This window comes from Neolamprologus brichardi, chromosome 22 (assembly GCF_056152115.1).
Source record: "Neolamprologus brichardi isolate AB-2024 chromosome 22, ASM5615211v1, whole genome shotgun sequence".
In the NCBI taxonomy this organism is placed as follows: Eukaryota; Metazoa; Chordata; class Actinopteri; order Cichliformes; family Cichlidae; genus Neolamprologus; species Neolamprologus brichardi.
Window position 1 is genome coordinate 216,964 of NC_142124.1, and position 25,607 is coordinate 242,570.

Sequence of the window (25,607 nt, forward strand, 5' to 3'; positions counted from 1 at the left end):
CTGTCTTCTCCATGAGAGACGGCAGCCCTGACTCGCTGCGTGGCAGGCAGCTCGCTGCTTGTAGAAATCCTGTAACACTCGGCACGCAGGGATTTCTAAACGTTGATGGCTGCTGAGCAAAAATGGCACCTGCACATCTCAAACCAATCAAAACTCCAAACTGCAAATTTACCTGCATGACTGATGAGCTGTTTGTCCACATCTGAGGACTTTTCATGTCTTCATTACTTTCACACATCAATCACATGATTGATTTGAGACAAGTGCAGATTTTTACCCAGACGTGCTGCCTGCCGGGCAGACTGAGGCGACGATCGGAAGCTAAACACAGAGCGCACGTTTCCCACAGTTCATATATAACAACAATGCCTCAGCAGCACCAGGTTAGAGGCCAGGTTAGAGGCCAGGTTAGAGGCCTGACATGAAGTCGTGTTTTTATTAAACTTGGAGCTCACCTTTTCTTTTTCACCAACTTTCTGTAGAATAAATAAACTTTACACATGGCCTGGTTGCTGATTTAGCAGCCAACAAAGCGTCACAGAGGCATCTTTAACCCTGTGGCCTGTCGGTCTGGTTTCTCTCCGCCTTGTGGGAAAATGTGCACCTGTGTTTGTGCTTCACCTTCTTAGCGCGATCGTCACCTCAGTTTAACTGTTGTTTGTCAGGGTTGCTGCCTCTCAGGCTGCCTGTCAGGAAATCCGATAATCAAAGGTGTCCTTCTCCATGTAGTCGGTCCAGGTGGAGGAGGGCATGCTCCGATACGGGTCCAGGAGGATACGGAAACAACGGACGATCAGGAGGCCCAAGAAGATGAAGAGGATGAGGACGAAAACGAAGGCCGCCCTTTGCTCGAGGGTGAGGAAGGCGGCTGAAGCTGAGGACGAAGACGATGAGGAGAAGTCTGATTCCGAAGCAGAGAAGGTGCTGCTGTAGAGGTCGTCTGCCATGTTGAGAAATGTTTGGTGGCTTCAGAAGCTGATTCTCCTTCTCAGTCCAGAGGAGATGATCATCTTGGAGTCACGAGGTCGGCGTCTGAAAAGCCTGCAGAGATAAACAGCAGAAACAGGGATGTGAAGAACCTCTTATTATTCTACCCTTCAGAGAGAAGAAGTTACAACCCCGTCGACGACACTGAAACACAGCATCACCTGCACAGCTGCAGAAATGACCTGAACCCTGCAACCACGTACACAGAAAGGGTCAGGAACATCGGTGCTTTCTGGGAGCATGTGCGTTGTGATGCTTTGTAACCTGCGATGGACAGAAGTGTTTCCGAGAGTCTCCTTATAAAGCCGAGCTGTGAACGTCTCTGTAAGTTCAGTGTTTCCTGTTGTTCTCCTGCCAGCAGCCTGTGGGCGGGTCTGTGGGCGTCGTTCTTTCAAACATTGCTTCTGCAAACAAGCTCCTCATTTGCTTCCCACATGCAGATTAAAGCTCAACAGGCTTCAAATGTTGCTGCGTTTCCCTGCTCTCTGCATCCAAAACCTGAAAGTCAAACAGAGCTGGAATGAACCTCTGCTACTCGCATCTCCCCTACAGGCCACAAACCAGGCGATCAGTCCTCGTCCAAACAGCATGGATATGAAGCATGTACACTGAGTGCTAATTGGAGAGAAGGAGGTTATCAAAGAGGTTTTCCAGGCCTCCTACTTTAGAGTAGAAAGAGTTCACAGAAACAGTTTGAAGCTCAGGATGTGTGCAAATGGTTCTGATGCTTATTTAACGAACCCTAAACCTCCAACACGGCCTTTTCCTCCCCTGTCCAATAAAGAAACAGATACCATCAAACGACATCTACCAACGTTTGCATGCCAGGAACCTTAGAGGTGTGTTGTTGAGGACTGATGTGTCTGTCCTGCCATCCTGGTCAGCCTCTCGAACCACCTCAGGCAGCTGTTTTTTCAAATGGCTGCCAGCGCTACTCCTCGGGGAGCAGGATGGGTGTGTCAGCTCCAGAACTCATAACTACCAGGTCACTAACCCTACACTGCATCATATCTTCCAACAGGTGCAACTGGTAGCTTGTTGGCTCTTTGAACTTCAGGCATCCTGCAAATCCACACAGTCACAGCAATCTGACAGAAGGATTATTCTCTGAGAGTTTAACCACACTTTGGCTGTCACGTCAAAAGACTAGCAGAATGGTGCTGGTGTAGCCTCATGTTATACTGCACCACTGAGAAAGCTGCAAAGTAAATGTGGCATGGTTTAAAAACTCGCGGGTTGGCACATTCACAACATTTTCACAAAACTTGACCTCTGACCTTGATTTGAACGCATTCAAGCTCTATGTAGCCTCGTTCTCAAAGGTGGGTGTCCACGGCCACCTGACACCCACCCGCCGCCTGGCAGGTTGATGACAATCAAGTTCAACACTAAAAGCACAAGCTTCACGTGTAGGGATAAACCCCCATCCTCGTCCTGAACAGGGGCGATTTCAGCCCATTTTTGGGCTAAAAAATGAATCAAAGCACCCCCAAAGATTTCTCACTTTTTTTTGACAATATTTGCTGTTTGTGTGACACACTACTAAAATATAAAAAGCATACAGTACTTAGTTGAGACGTAACATTTTAACAACAAAAGTATCGATAACCCCCCCTCCCAAAATGGTTTGTTCCAGCTTGCTGCCAGAGCGATGGTGGCTGAGACGCAGCGGAGGTGTAAGTGTCTGATTTAAAACAGGACATATTAGCTGCATTTAACCTTCAGTTACTCTTTATACAGTTGGTAGGAGTCAGACCATGTTTCTTTTTAGCTGAAAAACATTACACCAGGTAACCTGCAGTGTTGAAAACGTGTTTTCCAACGATATTTGCTGCCCTACAATCCGTCCTGCTCTGTAGTAAAATCAGCGACATTTGACCGTCCTGTTGCTCCCATTGAAATGTATACAGCCTATTTAAAATCTAAAACTTAACATTATCTGTAGCCTGCTGTTGTTACCACTGTCCTGTTTGAAATGGATACTATAGTATAATTTCAAACCCTTACCCTAACTAGCTAACTGACTGGATACCCATTAACTTTTTAACTCCCGGTGTGTGTGTGTCCGTGCGTGTGTGTGTGTGTGTGTGTGTGTACAGACAGTCTGGTTCATAATGGATATGAGGAAGTTTTTTCAAAAAAAGGAGCCACGTTCAGGTAAAAGTGTAAAATCAAATGATCCGTGAATCAAGAATAATGTTGGATCAGTGTTTCAATATTTATCTTTTATTAGATGTTCATGTAGTTTGGTTATTTGCCTTTTGGGTGAAAGTACACTGAGAGGACTTTTTGTTAGTGATCTTAATAGATTTTTTGTCATATTAATGTAATTTATCATCTAATTGAATCTGTTTGTGTATGATTGTCAGTCCAAAGAGGGAGAGAGGAAAGAGGGAACGTGAGGAGAAAGTACAAGGTCAGGAAGAACCAGGTAAGCAAACAGACAGGGAACAGTGACAGGCACAACAGAAACTCACACAATCAGGAAGTTGTGTCCTCCCTATATCAAAGCTGCTGTACAGAATCTGCTAAACAAACTGGGTTGAAACATTTTTGACCCTCTTTAACAACATTACAACATAACATTATCATTGATCGGGGAGATTAAAATTAATGATATATTTTTATGTGGTTCAGCCACAACTCTACTGAAACCTCAGCCAGTAACAGGTCGGCCAACGTTTGGACCATCCAGTCGTCTGTATGACTGCCGCAGTACGTGCATCACATTTGCACACTGTCAGTGTCAAACAGCCCTGGTGGAGTGAGTGGCTGTAAAGAGAAGCAGATGCTCTGTTTCTAAACATGTTTTAAGCTTGTTTCAAAGATTCTGTACTGCAGCTTTAAATGTTTTCCAGAAGCACACAGACACTTATCAGTGTTTCTCACACTGTTTACAGTGTGGACCACCTAAGAAAATGTGAAGCTCTCCTAAGTACCACTATGAAAGCATGAAACTCATAAATCTTACAACACAAAATTAGTATTTAAATTAGTAAAATTAGTGTCTGCAGTAAAGATGTTTTATACATACTACCACAGGCAAAGTTGCCTCCATTTTTATATATTTTTTAAATATTTTGTAATAATTTATTTGTAATAATTTATTTGTAATAATTTATCCTGTTTTGGAGTGTTTTTATGTATCTGTATTATATTAAACACACACATTAAAAGTGAATCTCTGTCCACAAAATGCACTCAGTTTACTTCTTACTCACTGTGAGCATCATTCATTATTCTCCCAGTAATTAAGGTTAGGATATGTATTTTTATTCCAATCCATTCTTCTTATGCAGCATTTAAATAACCTTGATCAGATTTGATGGTTTTGTTACAGACTTTTCAAAAAAGTGTTTTTCTTTTCTTTCACAAATGTGGGATTAAATTGTGTTAAAATGTACAAAGCAGTGATGTCATGTTTTGTGACCCAGGCACAGAGAGACTTGATGAATTAAGAATCTTATGATTTAATAAAGAAATTTGCAGACGTGCACAGAGATGGTAAAATTATGATGACTGATAACGGAGATGGAGACAGCAGACGACGAGGACAGAGAGGATGCAGGGACCAAAAGAGACGGGAAGACGTCTCATTGTGATGAGTAAAGTATATCTTAGCTGGCAGCTCTCTGGGTGCTCAGCACCCCCAAAGCTCCGATCCTAGAATCGCCCCTGGTCCTGAAGTCAGGATTTCTGAGCAGCGTGGAAAATGCCCGGCGGCGTTCCGCTCAGCTGGAACAAGACGTCAGAATCAAGACGAGGGTCAGAGAGCCCGGACGGGCGTCTTCATGGCTCATTGTAGTTCCACTAAAGCTGTTTTCCTCCTTTACAGACTTGTACGGTGGACAGGATCATACAGTTTGTTAGATGACGTTAATGAGATCGTCTTAGTGGTTCAGCTTTTCACCTGCAGACGTGTTATAAGCACTCTGAACAGCACGCATCCCTCGGTGAGTTATTCACTGATGTAAAACCTCTCAAAACATCGCTTTGCATCGCGTCGTGATGGCGAGTGTGATCAGTTTTAACGAGGCGAGGGCAGGACACCCGTGGAGGGTTTGCTGATGGTGCACAGCTAAACTTTCTCCTCCTTCATTCTCATTCAGTTCAGCTTCACTTTCTGAACTTCTGCAGGAAAAGAAAGAGGTGTGGACTTTTTGAGAACATGGAATCAGTGCTTTAAAGCTGTTTACAGTTTTATTACACGTTGAGCTGATTCATCACTGTGGAGGTGAAAGCACAGCAGCATGCTCTGCTTGATAATGCAGGAGCCTCAGAGTCCCTGAAGGCTGCAGCTGTGGCTCTGAAAATGCGTGAAAACCTAAAATAAGTAATTAGATTTGATGGAGCAAATCATGCTGACCTCAGAGGCGTCACTCTCACTCAGAGCGCCATCAGCGCGAAGCCTTTGAACAGCCGTCACCGTGAAAATCAAAGGAATGTCGGAAAGTTCTCGGACAAGTTTGAACTGGGTGGAGGTCAGAGCTCACTGTGCTGGGTCATAACGGCGAGCAGCCCGCGTGTTTCCTACACGTGAAGTTATGTTCATGACAGTCACGGTGCCACAGCTGAGTCGGGGGATCGGATGGTCGTGGGTTTGAATCCACTGAACGGCTACCCCGAGGTAGGAACTGTCCCAACACGCTGCTCCCTGGGCGCCGTGGCTGCCCACTGCTGCACAGAGGGAAGGGTTAAATGCAGAGGACTGATGTCCCTGCAGGATCAATACATCACATACCGTTAACCACAGACTGACCAGACTTATTCTCTGCTGAGAGCTCAGAACAAAGCTCGGGAGATGCTGCAGCTCATCGTCCAAGCGAGGAAGAAGCTGTCACGGGGTCACCACACTGACCTCACCATAAATGGTGCTGCTGTGGAGAGGGTAAGCAGTGTTCCTGGGTGGGCACCTGGCTGACGGCCCATCCTTCTCCACCATCAGACCAGCATCAAAAAGCATCTGCAGCCCCCATCTCAGGACCCCGACACCTCGCCCCACAGAAAACACCCTGACGCTTCACAGCTGGTCTGGCAGCTGGAACAACAGGCTTGTTAGGACTGCCAGTAGGAAGGCTGGTGTCCCTCTGCCGTCCCTGGAAGCAGTCTCCATCATCGGAGACACCCCCCCCCCCCACACCATGGCCTGCTCTCCCCCCTGCCATCTGGTGACAGGTAGAGCAGCTGCAGGAGCAGCAGGATGCTGGAAGGTTCTTCACACAAGCTGTGAGGCTGATACAGGACTGTGACCCCCCCATCCATGCAGCCACACAGTAAGACCCACAAACAGACTGTGACCCCCCCCCCCCCCCCCATCCATGCAGCCACACTGTAAGCCCCACAAACAGACTGTGACCCCCCCCCCCCCCCCACATACACACAGAGAAACAAGTCCTCACACACTCAGCCTCTGTGTGAGGAGTGCTGTAGCTGAATGAGTGTGACTGCTTACACCTGAGTTTGCTCTTTTTATCCTTATTTTAGGTATTTATACTGATTATTGATTATTATAGACACTGGTGAGAAACAGCGTTTCGTTTCAGAACACACAGTAAATGTGGCTCATACAGTCTGAACATGAACCCGGAGCCAACGATCGAATCGGACGTATTATTGATCAGAAAACGTCATCAAACAGTTTAATTTTTGTTGAGCAGCCCGAACGCTTTGATTTTAAAGAGTGTGTGACACACACACACACACACACACACACACACACACACACGGCGGTCCAGCTGTGAACGCTGAGGTCGGGTTACTTCCTGCAGATCAAACCTCTGTCGTCTGTTGCGTAACCTGTTTGCAGCCGCTCAGTGAAGTGATGTGTTGGCGTGGAGAGAGTGGAGGAGTGGGAGTGGGCGAGAGAGGAGGATGCTGATGTGAGTGGGAGTGGGCGAGAGAGGAGGATGCTGATGTGAGTGGGAGACAGAGAGAGGAGCCTTCCAAGGATGAGCTGTTTGTGGACGCTCTGAAACCAGACGGTGATTCAGAGGAGAGCAGGAAATGACAGCACAGTAATTCAACAGGTAGCTAAAGTGTTTATGACTCTGTTTCCTTTATTTTACATATATTTGGCTGTTTTTCACTGGTGCAAACAGCCTGGAGGGCTGAACGAAGCCAGTGTGATGTCCTATCAGCTGCAGCTCCTCCTTTGCTGATCAGCTGATGAACTTGATCGATGGAAAGCTGTTTCTGGTTATTAGTCTGAAGGGAATCGGAAAACCCAACAGTGTCTGCAGTGATGTGTTCACAGCAGTGGCGTGTCCAGCGGGGTGACCTGGGGGGGCACAGGCCACCCCCCCAACCAGACTGGCTACCCCAGGTGCCACCCCGAAGCTAAAACAATAAAATTCAATGAAATATCAAATGTGTGATTATGGTTTCACAGTGAAGCTCAGATATCCGAGGGTAAGTGAATGCAGCACCAGCTTCTGCACTATGAGCATCATGTTAGCAAAGGAAGGAGAGCCAAGCAGAAAGAGGCACCGCAGAAAACTATTTTCAGCGAAAGATTAACAGGTTAACATAGCTGGACTGGCCATCGGGCATTTGCTCGGTGGGCTGATGAAAATTTATTTATTTTGTAACGGCATGAACAATGAGAGGTGGTGGATTGGCCAGATGCTGGTCGATGTGTAAAAATAACTCAGTTGTTTGGTGGTGGCTATGGTGGAGCTTCCACAGAGGCCAGCAGGTGGATGAGGGAAGGGGAGGCAGGAGGAGGAGAGACCCGAGGCAGCCGCCGGTCCAAGTATCAGGTGAACTGAACTTCAGGTAAGAAGTTATGACCTGCAGTCTGTCTGGTCAGATATAAACCAAGTTTAGGTGGAGTTTATTTTCGTTGTGCTGACTTTTTACAGTCAGTTACAATAACTCGTACTGCGTGCTAGCTAGCATGACAGAGTTTCTATACAGCTGGGTGGTGCTATGATGTTACTGATGTTGAACTTTATTTTATTCATAAGGTTAGTTTGTAGAGTTTCCAACCGTCCCATAAAAAGACGGAGTCGTCTCGTATTCAGAGACAATATTACGCGTTTCGTGTTGAGCTGAGAAGAGACACAGTTTGTCCCGGACTTCAGCTACAATGAAAAAGACACAAAGCTGCAGTTATTCTGTCTTTGCTGCACAGCTGCCTCTTCTTCTCTCATCCTCTCCCCTCCCTCTCCTGTTGCAACTTCAATCATGAAACTGATCAATGATCAGCTGATCGTCTCTCTTGTTTGTTTATCACCCACTTTGCTCCAGAAAGAGGAAACCAGCTGATGTCGCGCTAAACAACAGCAGCACGTCTAAGCTTGATCAGCTGTTGTTAGAATTTATTTAATATTAATTTCTAGTATCAGCTGATGTTTGCTGGAGCCACAGCTGTAAAGCTGCTGGTCATGATGGTTTGGATATGTGGTGAGAGGGAAACATGAAGATGAAACCAGGAGACGTCCTTACTGAATCATCAGAGCTGAACAGGTGATGGAGAAACAGGTTTACCTTTTAGGTGACATGGATGAGTTGAAGTTATGAACTGTTTCTGTTTTCTAAGCAGCTGACAGCTGGTAACTGTGCAGGGGCGGGTCTAGCAAAGTGTTGCCAGGGGGCAGGTAGGGCATTAACAGGGAGAGGGGGGCACAAAGACATACTTTCTTATTCTCATTTAAAATATCTTGCTTTAATAAATAATTATCTGAAAGTTTTGATCTGACGTAAAATGAATAGAAATCATACATATACCAACAAGACTGTACATCACTGTCACAGCAGTGTTTGTTTTCATTCAAAGGCTTTATGGCTTTAACACCTGGGGGGCCGGTCTCTAGTCAAAATGCCCAGTTTTCTGTCCCAGTCCAGCCCTGCAGGTTAATACTGGCAGTGTCACCATGTCAGCTGACTGTGTTTCATCATCAGCCAGTGTTGTTCTTTATCAATATTACCAAAGTTTACCATAAGGCAGCATAGAAAGTATTTACTTGTTTTCAGGTTTCATTCAAATGTTAGTCTTTTCAGTTGTTTCCCCACTTTTTCCTGTTTCAAAATCAAACACCAGTTTGTGAGAAGATGATCTTCTTTTTTTAACAGGCAGATAAAGTTTTGCATTGGCTAATTTGCCAGTTGTATGTTACAAATGTTCATATTTTAATATTCAAAAATGTTTTTGCCCAAACACATGTGCACTACACGTCAGTAAAAATACTATGCAAACATTGCTGTCCTTGACTGCTGAATAAACACTGACTGATTGTGTCTCTTGTACTTTATCAACGCAGTATCTAGAAACTTTGCACCGTAGTGGTTAAAATCTCATTCTAATAACAGTTAAAAGCACATTTGGTTATTAGGTTTATAGGGTTATTGAATTATGGTGAACGGTTGGTAGATTTTTTTAACATTATCTGCCAATTACCTCTGCCACCCTTCTCCAAATCTGTGCCCCTACCTGCCCCCCCAACAAAAATTGTCTAGACACGCCACTGGTTCACAGGTGAGTCCGGTCCCATCGTTGTTATGCTCTCTGGGTCAGTCAAAGAGAGAAAAGAGCATCACATGACCTGGTCTTCATCACCCTCAGCTTCCCTCTCAGGGTTCCTCAGCATCGATTCCTGGCTGAGGTCGTCAGCCTGGAGCCGCTCTGAAGGCCAGTTTGTTTGATGAGGTAAACAGGCTGCTGTTCGCATGCTGATCAGGGCCAACCTGAAAAACGGGGAAAACAAAGCTGCCTGCCCGGCTAACCACTGGAAACCAGAGGAAAGAGTAGGCAAAACCAAGGAAGTGAGAATGTCAGGAGTTTGGTCTCTTTCTGATATGTTTATGTTTCAGGGTTTCCTGGTTTACATTTATATCTTACTTCTTCCCGTTCCTTCCTCGTCCTTCAGGTACGTGAGTCTGTCATTGGTTTGGTCACTTCCTGTCTCACTTTGGTGGTCTTCTGTCCCCTCTGCTGTCGTTTCTAGTTTGAATTTGGTCTTCTTTCTATGCTGTTTCCATCTAACAGGCTCAACAAGTCGTGCTCGGGATTGAACCATCAACCTGCCCTACCACCTAAGCTACAGCCAGCTCTCCACAGAATGGAGGGGCCATTGTTTTGTGACCCGTCTCTGAAAATGTCACGGTTAGTGTTGTGTGGCAGGCAGGATGGGGACCCAAACTCAAACAGCAGCTTTACTGCTGGAAAACATCAAACACACAAAACTAAACTAAACTCAAAGTAGAAAATAAACCAGGGCCATGGAGGGAAACACAACACAATGAGGATACGACACGACAACGGACAGAGGACAACATGGGGTTTAAATCCACAAGCAGGACAACAGGAGGGGAACAGCTGGGACTGATCAGACCTAACGAGACGAGGGGACGCACAACTAGATACAGAGAAACAGGAAACACACAAACTCAAGACATGCAAGCTTAGAACACGGAGCGTGGGACACGGGACAAAGACACAACACTGAGGAAGGAAGGACTCCACTATGAACTACAGGAAACCAAACGAACAGCAATAATCAAATAATATAATTACAGAGTCACACAAACACAGCAGACTCGGTACTGTGACAGGAAACGATTCGGAAAAGTTCAAAATCCAAACAAAGAAGGAAAAATGAAAATGTTACGATCTTGAAAAACCATTCAATCCCCCCCAAAACCACTGCTCTATGTATTCTGTTAAATAATGAGCCATCCATACTTTTATTTTGGAAGTTCGTGTTCTCTGCATCGCCGTACTTCCTGTTTCACACTAAGCTTTCTGTACTGAATTAATCAGCAGATCAGAGTTTGTTGTTCCTGGGCAGATGCTGTTTCACACATTTATAACAGCAAAGGTTTGACAGCAGGTCAAACAACAGCAGCTGGAGAAAGGCCAGCAGGGGGCGCTCCCTGAATCCTGACCCACACTCCAAACAGTTCCTGATTATAAAAGCAGGAACGAGTCAACAACACGCAGACATCTATAAGAAAAGTAAAACTCCACCTGAGATCAGCACCTTTAACAGCAGCGTTTCCTGCTGCCAGTCCAGCCTCTGAACAACAACCACACCTGGATCATTCATGACACACCTGCACTGCAGGTACAGCACACAGGAAGTCCGCACTGCCATCATGGCGGTCAGTCTTTAGTGAAACACGGGTGGCGGCAGCATCGTCCTCCAACCAGGCTCAGGATGAGCATGAAGATGTTTTTAGAGGAAAATCCAAAGATGAAGTGTAAACACCACAGAAGAAGACACAGAGCTCTACTGACCGACAGGTATGAATGGAATATGGTGCCTGGCTCAGAACATATAATACATGCACATGTGTATAGATATATAAAGAGTGCAGCCCTCCTGCGGGTCTGTCCTTCCAGCTCGGGTCCTCTACCAGAGGCCTGGGAGCTTGAGGGTCCTGCAGTATCTTAGCTGTTCCTGGGACTGCGCTCTTCTGGACAGAGATCTCTGACGTTGTTCCTGAGATCTGCTGGAGCCACTCGCCTAGCCTGTGAGTCACTGCACTGGGACCACTGGGACCACTGGGACCACTGGGACCACTGTTACCGTCACCCTCCACATCTTCTCTGAGCCCCTGGTTCTTCTGCGGCTTCTCCTCTTCCTCCTTCCTGATGTTGGTGCTTAGAGCTTGTTGCTGCCATGGTTACTGCCTCTGTGCAGCTTGGTGCAGCACACTGGATTACTGTAAAGTTCAGTGTTGGCGACGTGCAGCGTTCCAGATAACAGTCCACTGCCATGTGTATGTGGGTATGTCACTGGGGTTTGTTTGGGAGGGTTGGAGGCAGTGAGTAGGGTGGCAGGAGGGCGGGGGTCAGTGACAGTTCAACAGCCTGATAGCAAAAAAAGATCACATTCATTGCAGAGACTGACATAATCTGACCAATCAGCGACTGCGGCGTCAGCTTTAACCTGCTGTCAGCAAGTCCACGCGTGCGTGCAACGTTTCGGTTTTAACTTTGGGAAACTGAGACTCTGCAGGAAGGAGAGCCGAATAAATCCCTGGATTATACATACTGTCAATTTACTGCTCTACTGTTTCCTCACTGTGTGTGTGTGTGTGTGTGTGTGTGTGTGTGTGTGTGTGTGTGTGTGTGTGTGTGTGTGTGTGTGTGTGTTGCTGCTTTCATGCAAGAAAGAATTCAATTAACAGATGATGTAGCTCCACCAAGTCTCCAGTTTGGCTTTGACAGCAGAGCTATGATGGTATACACACACACACACACACACACACACACACACACACACACACACACAGTCACACACACGCGCACACACACACACGCACACACACACACACACACACACACACACACACACACTCCTCGTGCCTGTGGTACGACAACTTTTCTCCGTGCCCCTGGTACACTGCGCAGAAACACCTTGCCACACACACACACACACGCGCACACACACACACACACGCACACACACACACACACACACACACTCCTCGTGCCTGTGGTACGACAACTTTTCTCCGTGCCCCTGGTACACTGCGCAGAAACACCTTGCCACACACAGACACACGCACACACACACACACACGCGCACACACACACACACACACACACACACACACACACGCACACACACACACACACACACGCACGCACACACACACACACACGCACACACACACACACACACACACACTCCTCGTGCCTGTGGTACGACAACTTTTCTCCGTGCCCCTGGTACACTGCGCAGAAACACCTTGCCACACACACACACGCACACACACACACACACACACACACACACACACACACACACACACACACACACACACTTTTGTCCAAACAGATCTTTTGGAGACAACATTCTGCACAAACAGCTTTTTTTAGCTATGATGTAACTGCTGGTTCGATGTAGCAGCTCCATCATCCACTCACACAGTGGATCTCTCCATAAGCGACTCTCAGTGGCAGTGCATGCATGCTTGTTCAGCATCTGCACAACAAACAGCAGATTCAAAGCGTCCAATCGTTTTGGGCTCCTGTGTCGGTCTCCAGTTGAAACAAAGTGTTTCTTTATTTGTCTTTCTCTGGGACTAAAGTGATACTCAGAAGTATTTTGACAAACTAAAAAGAGTACAGGAGTTATTAGTCGCTTATGCTTCTTCTCAGGTGGAAAGTCTGTTTATTTTAAAGGGTGCCATATTTATAAGAGCAATGCATTTGTGGGTGGAGCAGCAGACTTGAGTGTGTGCTACATAAATGAACAGATTCTTATTATTACAGCAGTAATGTGTGTCAGGATCGGCTGTAGGGCAACTTCAAGCCAGTGTTGTTAAAACCCACAATTTGAACACAGACCAGTAAAAGCGACTGGTGTGAGCCACTGGAACTCTTCGCTAAGAAGAAAAGCTCGCAGACTCAGAGCTCTGAAGTGAAGGGTGATATTTTGAGGCTGTGCTGGAGAGACAGCAGCAGTGAAACACTGCAGGAATATTTAGACAGTGCTGAGCGCTGGGCGAGGCTCTGGGACACTTCCAGGCTATAAACAGGAGCAAACACACTGTTCCTGGATCTGCTGCTCCTGCACACACGTCACTGTGAGGATGAACAACATGCACGGCCTCACAGCACTGTGTGTGTCTGCACAGCACACATGCAAACACATGAACATCCATCTGAGTGTGAAGCTGCAGCTGGGAATGACAATCACCACAACGTCTCACACACACACAGCTACCCTCCTGACTGACAGGTGAGGACTCAATCTCAGCTGCTGTGCATTATCAGGACACCAGAGTCAATCCTCACTGGGTTGAGTCATGATTGGCCCACAGCTCCTAAACTCAAACTACCTGAGGACCACAAACCCTCCAGCTTCTTTCAGCTGCAGTAGAAAAGGGCTGGCTGTTCTCCCACAACAAGCAAACGTCACGTCCCTGAAAACAGGATTACAAGCTCAGAGTTGGTTAGCAGTTGGCTCTGCCTCTCATTCTACTTTTAAATACTCTAGGAACAACAAGTAGGCCTGCAGAGCGAGAGCGAAGTGCTCTAATAGGGTGATATGGTACTACAAGGTCATTAAGATCAGATGGGGCCTGATTATTTAAGACCTTGTAAGTGAGGAGCAGGATTTTGAATCCTGGATTTAACAGGAAGCCAAAACAGGAGAAATATTCTGAAATGCAGTTCTGTAGACCACGCTAGCAAATGCCACGACTTTTCCAGGGTTTATGTCGGTTGGTGAGGTGGAGCAGCCCGTATGTGGAGGGAGAGTGGAGACCCACAAATGGCCCCTTGACTCCGCCTTCTTCTGCCTCCCTGGCTGCTGTGTCAGTGGGGATGGTGTTCGCTCTGTGCTGTAGCGTCCTGATGACGCCCAGTTTGTGCTCCAGTGGATGATGAGAGTTCAATTCAATTCAACTTTATTTATATAGCGCCAAATCACAACAAAAGTCGCCTTAAGGCGCTTCATGAGTCAAACCTTAGATACTGATCCGTATGTGTAGGTTTACGGTACACAGTCTAAGAAGGCTAACCTGCCACTGTTCATATCCTCCCTGGTGAGTTTGATGTGTCGGTCCACCGAGTTAATGTGATCCGTGACTCGTGGAACGTCCTGAGATTTGATTTTCACCCAGGTGTCATCCACAGACCTGAACCAATGGCTTGGTGGTGTTCCAGGGTAGGATAGCAAAGCCTTGTTTATAAGACTGAAACCTGCAGTCAGCTGAGACTGAAGAAGTCACCTGGATGTTGATGAAATGTTTCTCCCACTGAAACCGTTATGTCCAAATGAATCAACCTTTGGACACCTTTTGTAACTTTGAGAAAAGCTACTCTGTGTTTTTATTTCCCATCAGATGAAGGTTTAAACAGCAGATGCTGTAAAGCAGTGCGGTCATCAAGGTTACCAAAAACAGGAAGTCTTTATTCACGATGTAATAAATAAGAAAAATACAACAGAAAATGTTTCCCAGCTTTCAACAGCAGCAACGCGACCACTGTGTGTTTCCTAATGAGGGAACGTGATTGTTGCCACGGCGATGCCCGACAGCTCGTCGATAAGTCACCTCAGCAGGTGGACAGCCGAGAGACCGTCACCGCCACAGAGAGCAGGGAGGAGGGTGGGCCTAACATGCAGATGTTCTCTGAGGTCCAGCTGTGCTTCACACTGAGGCTGATCGTGGCGCTAATCGTCGACACAAAGTCGTATCAGTGTGGCAGCGGCTCTCACTGGGCTCAGAAAAACAAGCGTAATGGAGGATAATGGCACAAACTCTCTGTGAAGTGAGCGGTTACAACAGTTGATAACAGACGGAGCCTTCCCAGCACATGCGTCCTATAAATGGCTAAAAGCCTGTCTTGCAAACGCCCTGAGAGTTTTCTGGCAGTTTCTACCAGACGTTCCAGCCAATTCGTGTTCGTCAGAGTCATGTTACCAAACCAAGCAGCGTTTCAGACATTACAAGTTCTCATTTCCTTTAAAAAGAACAGACTGTACTGAATGTTTTGGTGGCCTCAGTGAGGCTCAAAGCACTGTTTATGGACCAATGCCTAAATACCTGTCCACAGTCTGACTGTCTGCAGCGGTAATGACAGCAGGAACGATGACTTCCTGAAATCAATAATCATGTCCAGGTCTGAGAAGGTTTGTTTTTACAGACAAAGTCAGTCAGTTATTGAATAAAATCACTGTCGGGTTAATTCTAATGCACCGTGTGCATCATCAGAACAGTTTGAACTGTGGCTAATCAGACAGAGGCGTAACCCTGCAGGTTGGAGGGTTTGTGCCTTGAAGTCACACTTGTTTCAGTTTCATGAACTTTTCTTCAGGTTTTCTACGCCCTGCCTTCTCAGATCTGAATGTTTCCTTGTGTTTTTGTGACTCTCTCTGTTTGCAGTTTAATGACTTTGGATTCAGCTATCGGACCTGTTTTCTCCGTCTGCACTTCATCTCAGCGCTGTAATTACTTTCTCTGTTTCTCATCTCCCTCCTGATGAAATGTGTCTCTGTGATAGCAGGAAGTGCTGCGCTGTCACTGCCCTTCTTCATATTTCAGGTTGATTGTGATTCTCTTGGATTAAACGCTGTTTTTCAGACCTGCACAGATTGAATCTGTCATCCAGTCTGGTGCTCGGTCTGAGCCACACCCGGCCTCCACATCGAGTCCGTCTGTGCCCAGAACAGAGAAACGGTTGCTAATCCAACAGGTTTATTCAGTGTGTGGGAAACATGCTCTTAGCGCCTATTTCTGCTCGTTTTCCATCTTTTTTTATGTCTTTGAGGTCATCCTGCATCTCATGTTTTCCCTTTGTGTGAGAATGGGTCGTCTCCACATCCTTATTTCTGTGTACAGTCCTTTGTTTTTGTGCTTGTTTGTTCATGTTTACTTTCTGCATCTCTCTTTCTTTACTGTTGGAGTACGTCTCTAACCTCTGTAATGTCTCTGTAACCCACCTGCGTTTTTTGGCTGATCTATTAATGTCTCCCGTGAAAGGTGAGGAGGCCCCAATAAAGAGAATTCCACTGAATCAGAATCAGTCAAGTATAGAAATCTGTCCTGTTTCTGAGTCTATTTTTTTCTGAGTCTATTTCTGTGCATCTGTTGTCTCAGAACTGTAATTAAATATGGATCTCACACATGGATCAGTTCATCTAAATATAAATGAAGTTAAAAGAGGACGGTGTGGATATAAATATTCTGACAGCTCCTCTGTTCTTTCTCAGGTTGGTACTGAGCATGTGCAGTCCACACTCGGACTGTTTTTGGATGAAACACGTCGACAGATTTGGCGTCAGCGTGGCTCACAGTCTGTTTCAACACTTTTGCCTCTGATGGTGTGAAAAACATTTTCATGCTGCAGTTTCTTTAAACCTGCGATGGGAAGAGCTTCACACGTCAATCACAGGCTTTCATATGAAGTAAGCTCCACGGCGGTGCTGAGATTCAGATCAGCTGACAAACATGTGAGCAAGAGGACAATCAGTTCAGTCCCAGAAACAGCTGATTCCCTCTGAGCCTGCAGATGTCCTCACATCACCGTAGCTTCAGCCAACTCCAACTCTTTGTCTCTTTGTCCCTTTTTCTTTTCGTCTCTTTGTCCCTTTGTCTCTTTGTCTTTTTGTTAGTGCTGTCAGTGTTAATCTCGTTAAAATGACGTTAACGCCATAACCGCATTAACGCAACAAATCACCGTCAGCGAGTTAGCTCTGTTCGCCCCGTGCGTGGGGCTGCGTGGCGTTAATGTGTTAGCGCAGTTAGCTCGTTAATGCAGCCCCACGCATGGGGCGGCCCGTAAATCCGAGATTAACGCTGACAGCACTACTTTTTGTCTCTTTGTCCCTTTTTCTTTTCGTCTCTTTGTCCTTTTGACTTTTTGTCTCTTTGTCCCTTTGTCTTTTTGTCTCTTTGTCTCTTTGTCTCTTTGTCTTTTTGTCTCTTTGTCTCTTTGTCCCTTTGTCTTTTTGTCTCTTTGTCCCTTTTTCTTTTCGTCTCTTTGTCTCTTTGTCTCTTTGTCTTTTTGTCTCTTTGTCTCTTTGTCTTTTTGTCTCTTTGTCTCTTTGTCTCTTTGTCCCTTTGTCTTTTCGTCTCTTTGTCCCTTTGTCTTTTCGTCTCTTTGTCCCTTTTTCTTTTCGTCTCTTTGTCCGTTTTTCTTTTCGTCTCTTTGTCCCTTTTTCTTTTCGTCTCTTTGTCTCTTTGTCTCTTTGTCTTTTTGTCTCTTTGTCTCTTTGTCTTTTTGTCTTTTTGTCTCTTTGTCTCTTTGTCTCTTTGTCCCTTTTTCTTTTCGTCTCTTTGTCCCTTTTTCTTTTCGTCTCTTTGTCCCTTTTTCTTTTCGTCTCTTTGCCTCTTTGTCTCTTTGTCTTTTTGTCTCTTTGTCTCTTTGTCTTTTTGTTAATCTCGTTAAAATGACGTTAACGCCTTGACCGCATTAATGCAACAAATCACCGTCAGCGAGTTAGTTCTGTTCGCCCCGTGCCTGGGGCTGCGTGGCGTTAATGTGTTAGCGCAGCTAGCTTGTTAATGCAGCCCCACGCATGGGGCGGTCCGTAAATCCGAGATTAACGCTGACAGCACTACTTTTTGTCTCTTTGTTCCTTTTTCTTTTTGTCTCTTTGTCCCTTTGTCTTTTTGTCTCTTTGTCTCTTTGTCTCTTTGTCTTTTTGTGTCTTTATGCATATGTCTTTATCGCTTTGTCTTTTTGTCGTTTTGTCTTTTTGTCTCTTTGTCCCTTTGTGTCTTTGTCTTTTTGTGTCTTTATCGCTTTGTCTCTTTGTCGCTTTGTCTTTTTGTCGTTTTGTCTTTTTGTCTCTTTGTCCCTTTGTGTCTTTGTCTTTTTGTGTCTTTATGCATGTGTCTTTATCGCTTTGTCTTTTTGTCTTTTTGTCTCTTTGTCCCTTTGTGTCTTTGTCTTTTTGTGTATTTATGCATATGTGTCTTTATCGCTTTGTCTTTTTGTCTTTTTGTCATTTTGTCTCATTGTCCCTTTGTGTCTTTGTCTTTTTGTCTCTTTGTGTCTCTGTCTCATGTCAGCTCCTCCCTTTTACACATCCTTGCTGCCACATTACATCCCTCAGACTTTGCAGTGAATTGTTTATTAAAGTCATGATTCTGTGACCTTTCCAACAAAACGAAATGCACAAAAATGTGTTTACCATGTAAAACAATATCACAGTTACTTACAAATTCCAAGAAATGAATAGCAGTCACTCAAACGGATATACTTTATGGATTTCAGAGCAGCAGACATCTGCGGGCGTGTTTCTGCTCAGCCTTTAAAAATCCATCACAGCTGCTGGTTACAAATGTGTCTTTGGTGGTTTGGCATCCACACAATGTTCACATTTCATTTAAAGAACAAAAAATGGACAGGTTCTCATGCTTATCTGAGCACTCAGTACAACTTGCCTCGTTCACCCACTCACACAAGCACGTTTTCTATGCTTTTCAACTAACACACGCATCGGAGAGCAACCTGATGTAACATCTTAGCCAAGACGTGGTGACTGGAGCAGTCAGGGCTCGAACCACCAACCTTCTGATCTGCAGATGACCTGCTCTGCCTTTACACTACTAGGATTTGCTGATGATGCGTCATGATCTCCCATCACACTTTCAAACCATAGCTGAGCTGAAGTGTGACCTCTGACTTTCAGTCTTGTGTTGTTTAGCTTCTGCTGTGATTGGTGCAGTTTAACTCTTTTGACACAGCTTGTCCACAAAGGTCTAAAAGGTCACAAAGGTAATAAAGGTCATTTGACCCATCACTGCTGGGGTGGCTGTTCCAGTCCAGTTCTTCTGATCAGGTGTGTTGGTATCAGAGATAGGTGTGACTTCCTGTTCCCAGGTGATCAGTGTTCAATTAGTTTCATATGAGTAAATGTATAAATAAATAACAGACATTCAGAAACTCTGTGCTGATGATGTAGTGATGATGTCACAGAGGCGTGGCTTTGATTCTGAGCACAGACCACTTTCACTAAATGGTGATTATTAGGTATTAAATAGAGTTTCAGGTCTTTCTGTGTGCGAACATTTGTGAATTTATTTTAGATGCAAACTTCCTGTTCCCACAACGATCAGCTGATCAGAGCTCAGCTGACACCTTCATGATGAGTTTCTGCTCTCAGGTCCAAATGAATAAACCACAAAGGTCGAAGACTACACTCCCATCAGAGTCACAAAGGAGCAGGAAGTGGGGTCACTACCCTATGATAGCCATTGTTTATATACAGTCTATGGTTTACATCAGTGAGTCAAAGCCTCCCCTGGTGGCCGTTGAAGGCACTGCAGGAAGGTCTGTTGGTATGTGTAACATATTTTTTTACCTTCTTTGACTAGTTGTTGACGCAACAAGCTGTTGATGCTCAGCTTGTTGCGTCTCGTTGTTAGCTTAATTTGGAGGTAAAGCTGTGAATGAAAGGAAACACTTTTTCCCGCTCGCACGACGATCAGCGGCACGTCTGAATGTTTGGGTCACAGAAGGCGTGAAGTTTAGAAATGGGCAGGTTTGAAACGTTTACCTAACAGGCCGACGGCTGTGTCTGTGATCAGTGTCTGTGATCAGTGTCTGTGGTCCGTGTCTGTGGTCCGTGTCTGGGATCAGTGCCTGTGGTCAGTGTCTGTGGTCCGTGTCTGTGGTCAGTGCCTGTGGTCAGTGTCTGTGGTCCGTGTCTGATCAGTGCCTGTGGTCAGTGTCTGTGATCAGTGCCTGTGGTCCGTGTCTGTGGTCAGTGCCTGTGGTCAGTGCCTGTGGTCAGTGTCTGTGGTCAGTGTCTGTGGTCAGTGCCTGTGGTCAGTGCCTGTGGTCAGTGTCTGTGGTCCGTGTCTGATCAGTGCCTGTGGTCAGTGTCTGTGATCAGTGCCTGTGGTCCGTGTCTGTGGTCCGTGTCTGTGGTCAGTGCCTGTGGTCAGTGCCTGTGGTCAGTGTCTGTGGTCAGTGCCTGTGGTCAGTGTCTGTGGTCCGTGTCTGTGGTCAGTGCCTGTGGTCAGTGTCTGTGATCAGTGCCTGTGGTCAGTGTCTGTGGTCCGTGTCTGATCAGTGCCTGTGGTCAGTGTCTGTGATCAGTGCCTGTGGTCAGTGTCTGTGGTCCGTGTCTGTGGTCAGTGCCTGTGGTCAGTGTCTGTGGTCCGTGTCTGATCAGTGCCTGTGGTCAGTGTCTGTGATCAGTGCCTGTGGTCCGTGTCTGTGGTCCGTGTCTGTGGTCAGTGCCTGTGGTCAGTGTCTGTGATCAGTGCCTGTGGTCCGTGTCTGTGGTCAGTGCCTGTGGTCCGTGTCTGTGGTCCGTGTCTGTGGTCCGTGTCTGTGGTCAGTGTCTGTGATCAGTGCCTGTGGTCCGTGTCTGTGGTCCGTGTCTGTGGTCCGTGTCTGTGATCAGTGTCTGTGGTCCGTGTCTGTGATCAGTGTCTGTGATCAGTGTCTGTGATCAGTGCCTGTGGTCCGTGTCTGTGGTCCGTGTCTGTGGTCCGTGTCTGTGGTCAGTGTCTGTGATCAGTGCCTGTGGTCCGTGTCTGTGGTCAGTGTCTGTGGTCCGTGTCTGTGATCAGTGTCTGTGATCAGTGTCTGTGATCAGTGCCTGTGGTCCGTGTCTGTGGTCCGTGTCTGTGGTCCGTGTCTGTGGTCAGTGTCTGTGGTCAGTGTCTGTGATCAGTGTCTGTGGTCAGTGCCTGTGGTCCGTGTCTGTGGTCCGTGTCTGTGGTCCGTGTCTGTGATCAGTGTCTGTGATCAGTGCCTGTGGTCCGTGTCTGTGGTCAGTGTCTGTGGTCCGTGTCTGTGGTCCGTGTCTGTGGTCCGTGTCTGTGATCAGTGCCTGTGATCAGTGTCTGTGGTCAGTGTCTGTGGTCCGTGTCTGTGGTCCGTGTCTGTGGTCAGTGTCTGTGATCAGTGTCTGTGATCAGTGTCTGTGATCAGTGCCTGTGGTCCGTGTCTGTGGTCCGTGTCTGTGGTCCGTGTCTGTGGTCAGTGTCTGTGATCAGTGTCTTTGGTCAGTGCCTGTGGTCAGTGTCTGTGATCAGTGCCTGTGGTCCGTGTCTGTGGTCAGTGCCTGTGGTCAGTGTCTGTGGTCAGTGTCTGTGATCAGTGCCTGTGGTCCGTGTCTGTGATCAGTGTCTGTGATCAGTGCCTGTGGTCCGTGTCTGTGGTCCCTGTCTGTGGTCAGTGCCTGTGGTCAGTGTCTGTGATCAGTGCCTGTGGTCCGTGTCTGTGGTCAGTGCCTGTGGTCCGTGTCTGTGGTCCGTGTCTATGGTCCGTGCCTGTGGTCAGTGTCTGTGGTCAGTGTCTGTGGTCCGTGTCTGTGATCAGTGCCTGTGGTCAGTGCCTGTGGTCAGTGTCTGTGATCAGTGTCTGTGGTCCGTGTCTGTGGTCAGTGTCCGTGGTCCGTGTCCGTGGTCCGTGTCTGGGATCAGTGTCTGTGATCAGTGCCTGTGGTCAGTGTCTGTGATCAGTGCCTCTGGTCAGTGTCTGTGGTCAGTGTCTGTGGTCCGTGTCTGTGGTCAGTGCCTGTGGTCAGTGTCTGTGGTCAGTGTCTGTGGTCCGTGTCTGTGATCAGTGCCTGTGGTCAGTGTCTGTGATCAGTGCCTGTGGTCAGTGTCTGTGGTCAGTGTCTGTGGTCCGTGTCTGTGGTCAGTGCCTGTGGTCAGTGTCTGTGGTCAGTGTCTGTGGTCCGTGTCTGTGGTCAGTGCCTGTAGTCAGTGTCTGTGATCAGTGCCTGTGGTCCGTGTCTGTGGTCAGTGCCTGTGGTCCGTGTCTGTGGTCCGTGTCTATGGTCCGTGCCTGTGGTCAGTGTCTGTGGTCAGTGTCTGTGGTTTGTGTCTGTGATCAGTGCCTGTGGTCAGTGTCTGTGGTCCGTGTCTGTGGTCAGTGCCTGTGGTCCGTGTCTGTGATCCGTGCCTGTGGTCCGTGTCTGTGATCAGTGTCTGTGATCAGTGTCTGTGATCAGTGCCTGTGGTCAGTGTCTGTCGTCCGTGTCTGTGATCCGTGCCTGTGGTCAGTGCCTGTGGTCCATGTCTGTGATCCGTTCCTGTGGTCCGTGTGTGTGGTCCGTGTCTGTGGTCAGTGTCTGTGATCAGTGTCTGTGATCAGTGCCTGTGGTCCGTGTCTGTCGTCCGTGTCTGTGATCCGTGCCTGTGGTCCGTGTCTGTGGTCAGTGTCTGTGATCAGTGTCTGTGATCAGTGCCTGTGGTCCGTGTCTGTCGTCAGTGTCTGTGATCAGTGCCTGTGGTCCGTGTCTGTGGTCCGTGTCTGTGGTCAGTGCCTGTGGTCAGTGTCTGTGATCAGTGCCTGTGGTCCGTGTCTGTGGTCAGTGCCTGTGGTCCGTGTCTGTGGTCCGTGTCTGTGGTCCGTGTCTGTGGTCAGTGTCTGTGATCAGTGCCTGTGGTCCGTGTCTGTGGTCCGTGTCTGTGGTCCGTGTCTGTGATCAGTGTCTGTGGTCCGTGTCTGTGATCAGTGTCTGTGATCAGTGTCTGTGATCAGTGCCTGTGGTCCGTGTCTGTGGTCCGTGTCTGTGGTCCGTGTCTGTGGTCAGTGTCTGTGATCAGTGCCTGTGGTCCGTGTCTGTGGTCAGTGTCTGTGGTCCGTGTCTGTGATCAGTGTCTGTGATCAGTGTCTGTGATCAGTGCCTGTGGTCCGTGTCTGTGGTCCGTGTCTGTGGTCCGTGTCTGTGGTCAGTGTCTGTGGTCAGTGTCTGTGATCAGTGTCTGTGGTCAGTGCCTGTGGTCCGTGTCTGTGGTCCGTGTCTGTGGTCCGTGTCTGTGATCAGTGTCTGTGATCAGTGCCTGTGGTCCGTGTCTGTGGTCAGTGTCTGTGGTCCGTGTCTGTGGTCCGTGTCTGTGGTCCGTGTCTGTGATCAGTGCCTGTGATCAGTGTCTGTGGTCAGTGTCTGTGGTCCGTGTCTGTGGTCCGTGTCTGTGGTCAGTGTCTGTGGTCAGTGTCTGTGGTCAGTGTCTGTGATCAGTGTCTGTGATCAGTGTCTGTGGTCAGTGTCTGTGGTCAGTGCCTGTGGTCAGTGTCTGTGATCAGTGCCTGTGGTCAGTGTCTGTGATCAGTGTCTGTGATCCGTGTCTGTGGTCAGTGTCTGTGGTCAGTGCCTGTGGTCAGTGTCTGTTATCAGTGTCTGTGATCAGTGCCTGTGGTCAGTGTCTGTGATTAGTCAGGTCTGCTGCCATTAACTCAAACAGAGCTGCAAACGAGGGCGAGAGAGCGGCAGCACCCACCTGTAGCTGCCATTATAAAGGCACAGTCAAAAGACCACAGACGCACTCACACACACACACACTCTCTCACACACACACACACACACACTCTCTCTCACACACACACACACACACACACACACACTCTCTCTCACACACACACACACACACACACACACACACACACACACACACACACACACACACACACTCACACACACACACACACTCACACACCCACTGCTCTCCACAGGTCTGTGGGTCTGAATGGTCTCGGGGATCAAACATGACCATGGTGGGCTCCTCGGGGTGAAACCTTCTAACATAGGAAACGGTTGCTATCACACGGAGACATCGTTGCTACGATGTCACAGAAATTAGAAGCTGATGTTTTGTGCCGATGGAAACGACACGGTGAGGTCCACGGCTCACCTCGCTGCACCACCCTGAACCCTGCTGCTCTGCACCCACAGGACGCCTGACAGGCACGATTCAGGTAGAATGAGATTGACAGGAAGTTGGACTCACCCTGCAGCGGCAGCAGGTGATGTCGGCGCACTCTTGCTCGGCAGCAGCAGGTTTGGCGTCGGGGTCACCGCCTGCACTGAACAGACACTTTCCTGCATGAACAAGTTGTTGCCATCCTCTTGTTGCACTCCGAGACGCAGACAGCAGAATGCAGGCGTCTGACTGGATGCCTGATGTCTTTATTTTGCTTTTTGGGTTTTATTCCGGTGGCGAGGAGAGGAGAGCGTCTTTCTTCTCCTCTCGTCTCTGCTGCTCTGCACGCGCCGCGCCTTCTCTCCCCTCTGCCTGCCTGCCTCTCACAACAACTGCGAGGAGGAGGAGGATGCTGACTGGCGCTGGCTGTGTCTCGTTGCCCATGGCAACCCGTTGCTATAGCAATGGACCCGAGCTCACTGGGAGACGGAGCTGACGATGGAGACTGGGGGAGACCTACAGAGGGTCGGAGAGGAGCCGGGTTTGTTTACATTTAAGTTCAGACTCTGCTGACGACCTGCGAGCTCAGGCAGTCTGACTCAGAGAGTCCGCTCAGGCTGCACCCATCAGCGGGAGCAGGAGGACGGTTAAAGGGTCTCTGATGGGCGGAGACTAACGCCACCATGTGACAGGAAGAAGATGCTGGAAATAAACTTCAACTGAGCAAACTTCTGCTGTGACCCGTCCACAGCTCAAAGTCCATCACTGATCTGCTGCTGCAGTCTGGAAACGTCCTGATGTTCACGCTCAGCCACCCATGAGCTGCAGCCACCCACGACCTTTGAACTCTGAGCTTACCAACATCCAGTTAGCGCCGCTCTCCTGGATCCGTCTCTGCCTGCCTCTGGCTCATGCTCACACACTCACAGATGAGACAAACTTTCTGCTCTCTGCACAGCTGAAGAACCTTTAACTCGTGAACGCCCTCTGGTGGAGGAAAGCTGCAATCACACTAAACATCCAATCACTGTGCAGCGTTTCTCTGTCAGCAATCAGCTGATTGTAATGAGTGGAACACACAACAGCCACAGACACACAAAGCTAACCCAGGATCTCAGCCACACCTGCTGCACATGCACTCAGGTAATCAGCAATGACACAGTAGCGCCACCCGGTGGTTTGAGATGGAAACTCAAACCGGATCTCTTAATCTGCTAGAGCAGACATGCTCACTAAACTCTGTCCCCGGCTGAAGCAGTGTGAGCGTGCTCAGAAAACACAGTTCTGTGGAGATGATCGACGGTTTAAACCTGCCAGACACTTCCTGTTTACCTGTCTGGGTTCACCATGATGGATGCAGTGCTGTCACCATCAGCTCTGACCACACAGGTGTGTGCACTCCCCTGCTGAGCCTTGGTGATATCATAGAGCGTAACTTCTACAACTGAGGTGTGTCTCAAACACATGAGGGCGGGCACCGGTTTGTGGAGCCGCCATGATGTCTCACTGTGTTTGGACATTGCCCGTCCATATGTGGCTACAGACAGGAA

The 25,607-nt window shown here is 47.7% G+C and overlaps 1 long non-coding RNA gene across 1 annotated transcript; it reads right to left on the reverse strand.

Moving 5' to 3' along the window:
• Positions 1 to 456: 456 nt before the first annotated feature.
• On the reverse strand, positions 457 to 24,433 carry LOC148096515 (uncharacterized). The gene is made up of 2 exons (XR_015717103.1): positions 24,145 to 24,433; positions 457 to 1,041 (listed from the first exon to the last, which is right to left on the reverse strand). It is a non-coding gene; the product is annotated as an uncharacterized LOC148096515 (long non-coding RNA).
• Positions 24,434 to 25,607: the final 1,174 nt, after the last annotated feature.